Source organism: Megascapheus bottae, unplaced genomic scaffold, assembly GCF_031878675.1.
Source record: "Megascapheus bottae isolate mThoBot1 unplaced genomic scaffold, mThoBot2.hap1 HAP1_SCAFFOLD_50, whole genome shotgun sequence".
NCBI lineage: Eukaryota > Metazoa > Chordata > Mammalia > Rodentia > Geomyidae > Megascapheus > Megascapheus bottae.
The window spans coordinates 2,481,254-2,488,059 of record NW_028327837.1 but is presented as its reverse complement, the minus strand read 5'-3'; positions in this window follow the sequence as shown (position 1 = coordinate 2,488,059).

Genomic DNA, 6,806 nt, shown 5'->3' with positions numbered 1-6,806 from the left:
TGCTTTTCAAAATGTTTTACTAGGCTTCTTTTTTTTTTTGCCAGTCCTGGGCTTGAGCTCAGGGCCTGAGCACTGTCCTTGGACTTTCTCAAGGCTAGAGCTCTACCCCTTGAGCCTCAGCACCACTTCCGGCTTTTTTCTATGTATGTGGTACCAAGGAATTGAACCTGGGTCTTCATGCGTGCTAGGTAAGCACTTTAACCACTAGGCCAAACTCCCGGCCCCGGCTTCTTTCTTAACTGGACTAATAAGGGATGACCACGGAACTGATTGACTAGATTAAGACCTAAATATATTTGTGTGGGTTTTTTTTTTTTTTTGCTAGGGCTTGAATTCAGGGCAAGGTCTCACTTGGCTTTTTCACTCAAGACTAGTGTTCTACCTTTTGAACCATACCTCCACTTCTTGCTTTTACTGGTTAACTGGAGATAAGAGTCTGCTCAGAATTTCCTGCCTTGGCTGGCTTTGAACTCTGATCCTCAGGTCTCATCCTTCTGACTAGCTAGGACCAAAGGCTTACACCACCAGTGCCCAACGTAAGAGCTAATTATATTTTTAAGGAAAAAAATTACTCATATAAAAAGTATGTATAACTTAAGATCCACGAAAATGAACCATGAATAAACAAGTTGGATTGGTAATAAGTATCTTACTCAGTCACTGCTTTTCTTTTAGTATATTTATTCTTTTACTACTACATATAATAAGATACAAATTCATTTATATAAACACTGATTTTTTTTTCAGTTTCAGGATTCCTGAACTAGACATTTTCCCCCAACAATGTATTAATATTATATATACTCTAACCATAAGACAAATTCCACCTATCCCAGGAAGACAGATAAAAGCTGTAAATTCACTTTCGGGCAAACAGAAAGGAGTCCATTTTGTGGTTTATGAAGGCAGCAAAACTAACTGGAAAATTAAAGCTATTATAACATTACGGTAGTTATAACTAAGTACATATTTTAGGAGCCCTTTATCTTTTATCCTGGAAACATGTATATGAACAGTCTTGTGTTTAAGATTGTGACCAAAACCAATTGGTTGGGGTTTTATTTTTTTTCTAAATTTAGGACCCTCTGTGTCCTCAACAAGCATATCAATTTTTCACTGAGGTTCAGCTAGTGTCTAAAAATTCTGATAAAACTAAATGTTGATATGGCAGGGTTCGCACATAATTTTTTTTTAAAAACTTGGCCTTGGTGAAATGTAACTTTGTCTCAAAGTATAATGTACGAATGTATGTGAAGAACAGAAGAACCCTGGCTTCTAGTTCAAGACATTCCTTTATTATCTATTCCAATCAAAATGGTTCCTGTCTGCTGTGTGCCAAGGCACTGTGTTGGTTGATATCCTAGATTTAATACGTATTTTCTCGCAAATGCAGTCACGTGCCCACATTGAGCAGTATTTTCCTAAGTGTGTAATTTAACTCTTAGGAAGTGAATGGTATAAACACTTGGAGCACAACCATGCACGTCTATATGACCACGGCCTACATTCTTGAAATTACCTATGACAACCTCCCCATCAGCAGACGAACTAAAACAGCATGCATGTGCTAGCTTCAGTGCTACCAGAAGACTTTTCACTGAGCCACTTACAAGGTGACCAGACTGCACGTCATTCCATGACTGGTTCCATGAATTTTGAGAAAATAACCCAGGCTGAACTGCCGCATCCACTCCACTCACAACACACACACTAAAGCAATCCCTCCACACCAGACACGATTTTCCAGGAGCTCCTTACAACACCTCTTCCCAATAAAGCAAAAGCTGGAAGCGATTACCAAGAAGAAAACACACACACACACTTTTAACACAAAATTTCCTTGACCCATGTGGACGACACCGTCGGAGCGGCCCGGTGCTGCTGGAGTGGCCGCGGAAGGGCGGATCTCCCCACCCCCAGGAAAAACAAAGGAACACTTGACACAGGTGGCGGTTTTCTATCAAACCCGGGCAGCTCGAGCTCCCCCCACCCCCGCTCGTCCCCCCGCCCAGGTCCTCCCAGCCCGGCTCCGAGGCCCCCTGAGCCGGGAGGCCCGTGGACCTCCGTCCACTCTCCAGGGCAGAAAGGAGCCGCTCCCCGCGACCCCTGATCGGGCTCAGGGATCCGAATGAAGGTTCAACGCCCCCCACTCACACCACACATTGCCCACCCAACCTCCCTCCCCACCCACACGCACACCTTGTCGGGGGCGGGGTGGGCACACGACGCCCCAGAGGACCCGGGCGGGGACCGGGAAGCACGGGGTGGGGCGGGGACCGCGGCCGAGGCGAGCAGGGAGCGCAGGCAGAAGACACATGCCCGCCGGGCCGGGGAGGGGAGAAGTTTCTCCCCACCTTCCCGAGTCCGGGCCGGTGGAGAGCGGCGATCTCAGAGTCGCCTTCCCGGAGTAGGGCGCCCTGGCCTAGCGCCGCCTGGAGCAGGGTTGGCTGTCCCCGCCCGCGGGGCCGCGCTGGGGTCCTTACCTGCCCTCCTGCCGCGCTCGCAGGGGTTGCTGTGGCCATGGCTCTGGCCCGGACCGAGAGGGGGCAGCGGGCGGAGCAGACGCCCGCCGAGGCCCTCCCGCTCTCCCTCCTCCACCCGGACCGCCTCCGAGGCGTGGGAGCGCGAGGCGTGGGGCGCAGGGCGGCAGGCTGCAGGGACGACTGCGGAGCCGGCCCTGGACGCCTGACTTCGGGAGGAGGGAATTCCCGGGCTCCCCCACCCCGCGACTCCCAGACCACGCCCCTTCCCCGGGCCACGCCCCTTGCGCCCTCGGCGGGGGCGGGGCGGGGTCTGTGGCTACCTGCACAGGGCTCTGCTCACCAGGACTTGTGCGGTGCCCCATGCCTCCAGCGCCTTCCGGCCTAGGCCCCCTCGCGCTTCCAGCTCTTCCTTGGGCCTCCTGCTCCGCTGAGCTCAGGGCGTCGACTGCGAGGCGGTGTCACGCGCCGACCCAACATGGCGGCAGGGTCCGGGGCGGGACATGGAAACTAAGCAGTCCACTCGTTCCTCTTAAATAAGACATCTCGATGGATTAATGCCTAATCAGCCCATGATCAACATAACTGATCTGTCATGCCTTTGGTATTTTTTTAATTTTGGGGATGCAATCACTCAGCTAAGCCGTCAAAGGCTTGGTATCCTGCAACTCAATTGTAGCTGGACTTTTTAACTAATATTACGCGCTCGCATATTAACCAACAGGTGTATTTTCATTAATGCTTGAAAGACATAGTAATTATTTATTATAAATTTTTATTTTAATTATTTATTATAAATTTTTATTTTAATTATTTATTATAAATTTTTATTTTAATTATTTATTATAAATTTATTATAAAATTTTACCTAAATATTATAAAAATTTTTAAAAAAGCTTTCTATACAACAACCCCCCCTACCCCCCCCCCCCGCATATCTTATCATTTTCTTGCCAAACCCCAAAAACAAGACGACTTGATACGCACCTTAGGAGGTCAGTCCATAACTTGACTGACTCGTCCTAATAAATTTTTAAAACCTTAGAAAAAATATGAATATATGAGAATCTCTGTTGCCAGAATTCATACTAAACTTAAGCTTACCTAGGTATATTTACCAATAGTTTATGTAGCTTATAGGTAAAGCAAGGCACTGAAAATGCCTAGAAGAATAGTATCTATTCCATAGACATATAAAAGGTTTGGTCCTGGCCTTTATGTTAGCTGTCAGTATACTTACACATGCGAATATCCGTAATCCGGTGAGTTATGCCCCAAATTTTCTGCGTTTAAGAGAGAAAGGAGCAGGGATCAAGTAGACTAATAACTAGTAGCTAAAAACACCACGTCTAACCACACCCCCACGGGATACAGCAGTGATAAAAATTAAGCAATGAACGAAAGTTTGACTAAGTAATACTGATTTAGGGTTGGTAAATTTCGTGCCAGCCACCGCGGTCATACGATTGACCCGAGTTAATGTATAACGGCGTAAAGAGTGCTAAAACTATTACCTAAATAAGATTAAAGTCTAATTCAGCTGTAAAAAGCATTAATTAAAGCGAAAGTCAATAACGAAAGTAATCTTATCAAATTGCAGCACTAAAGCTATAAAACAAACTGGGATTAGATACCCCACTATGTATAGCCATAAACATAAATAAGTCAATAACAAATTTATTCGCCTGAGGACTACAAGCAACTGCTAGAAACTCAAAGGACTTGGCGGTGCTTTATAACCACCTAGAGGAGCCTGTTCCGTAATCGATAAACCCCGATCCACCTTACCACTTCTTGCTAATTCAGCCTATATACCGCCATCCTCAGCTAACCCTGAAAAGGAATATTAGTAGGCATAATCATTATAGATTAATAAAAAAGTTAGGTCAAGGGGTAGCCAATGAAGTGGAGAGTAATGGGCTACATTTTCTGGAAACAGAACATCACGGAATTCCCTCTGAAACATAGGGAATGAAGGAGGATTTAGTAGTAAATTGAAAATAGAGTGTTCAATTGAATAGAGCAATGAAGCACGTACACACCGCCCGTCACCCTCCTCAATATCACGTACAGCTCACTAATAATTAATTATAAGCAAGTATGAGACTAGAGGAGACAAGTCGTAACAAGGTAAGCGTACTGGAAAGTGCGCTTGGAATAATCAAAGCCTAGCTTATATTAAAGCACCTGACTTACACTCAGAAGAATTCAGACCTATGAATGCTTTGAACTATATTCATAGCCCTATATATCATATATTATATCAATACTTACTTACCTAATCTAAAACATTTAGGAGCTGAAATTATTAGTATAGGCGATAGAAAATAACTGACAATAGGAGCCATAGAGAAAGTACCGCAAGGGAAAAATGAAAGATTTAAAAAAGTATAGAAAAGCAAAGATTAAACCTTGTAACTTTTGCATAATGAGTTAACCAGAAACTAAGTGACAAAAAGAGTTATAGCCACTAACCCCGAAACCAGACGAGCTACCTATGAACAGCAATTATAGAGCCAACTCATCTATGTAGCAAAATAGTGAGAAGATTTGTAGGTCGTGGTGAAAGACCTATCGAGCCTGGTGATAGCTGGTTGCCCATTAATGAATTTTAGTTCTGCTTAAAACATACCACCCGTATAAATAAACCTAATGTAAGTTTTAACGTTAATTTAAAAAGGTACAGCTTTTTAAATAAAGGGTACAACCTTATTTGGAGAGAATACATCTAATATTACCACAGTAGGCTTAAAGGCAGCCATCAATTAAGAGAGCGTTGAAGCTCAACCACTTAAACTATTCAATATTAAGTAAATAATATAGAATCTCCCAAAAATAATAATTGGGCTAATCTAGCAAAACCTAGATGTGATACTGTTAATATGAGTAATAAGACTGACAAGTCTCCTGGCACAAGCTTATATCAGAACGAATATATCACTGATAGTTAACACAGAATATTACACAATCCACAACTATAAACTTATTATCATATAAAGTGTTAACCCTACACTGGAGTGCCACTAAGGAAAGATTAACAGATGAGAAAGGAACTCGGCAAACAAAAACCCCGCCTGTTTACCAAAAACATCACCTCTAGCATAAAAAGTATTAGAGGCACTGCCTGCCCAGTGACATGAGTTAAACGGCCGCGGTATTCTGACCGTGCAAAGGAAGCATAATCACTTGTTCTTTAATTAGGGACTTGTATGAATGGCGTGAGGAGGGTTTAACTGTCTCTCCCATCTAATCAATGAAATTGACCTTTTCGTGAAGAGGCGAAAATCTAAAAATAAGACGAGAAGACCCTATGGAGCTTAAATTTATAACTCTTTACAGTTAATAAATAAATCAAACATGAGACAATAAATAACAAATAACAGAGTAAAAAATTTTGGTTGGGGTGACCTCGGAGCACAAAAAAACCTCCGAAAGACTATTTTCTAGACTTACAAGTCAACAATACACACAAGTCTTATTTGATCCAGAAAACTGATCGATGGACCAAGTTACCCTAGGGATAACAGCGCAATCTTATTGGAGAGTCCATATCGATAATAAGGTTTACGACCTCGATGTTGGATCAGGACATCCTAATGGTGCAGAAGCTATTAAGGGTTCGTTTGCTCAACGATTAAAGTCCTACGTGATCTGAGTTCAGACCGGAGAAATCCAGGTCGGTTTCTATCTATTTAAACGTTTTTCCCAGTACGAAAGGACCAGAAAAACAAGGCCTACTTAGCCATAAGTGCCTTAATAAAATACATATGATATTCTATCAATATGGAATACAAAGCCAAATATTAACCAAGGAAAGGTTACAGTTAGGGTGGCAGAGTCCGGTAAATGTATAAGATTTAAGACCTTACTACCAGAGGTTCAAATCCTCTCCCTAATATGTGTTTTTAATTAACTTTCTAAGCCTAATTCTACCGATCCTCCTAGCCATAGCATTTCTAACACTAGTAGAGCGTAAACTATTAGGTTATATACAACTACGAAAAGGACCAAATGTAGTTGGACCATACGGAATCTTACAACCATTTGCTGATGCTATAAAATTATTTATCAAAGAACCATCTCGACCAGCCACATCATCCCTACTACTTTACATAATAGCCCCTATCTTAGCACTATCTCTAGCATTAACACTATGAATCCCACTTCCTATACCACAGCCACTTGTAAACATAAACATAGGACTCTTATTTATCTTAGCCATATCAGGTATAGCAGTCTATTCAATCCTATGGTCAGGTTGAGCATCAAACTCAAAATACGCCCTAATAGGTGCCCTACGTGCTGTAGCCCAGACCATCTCATATG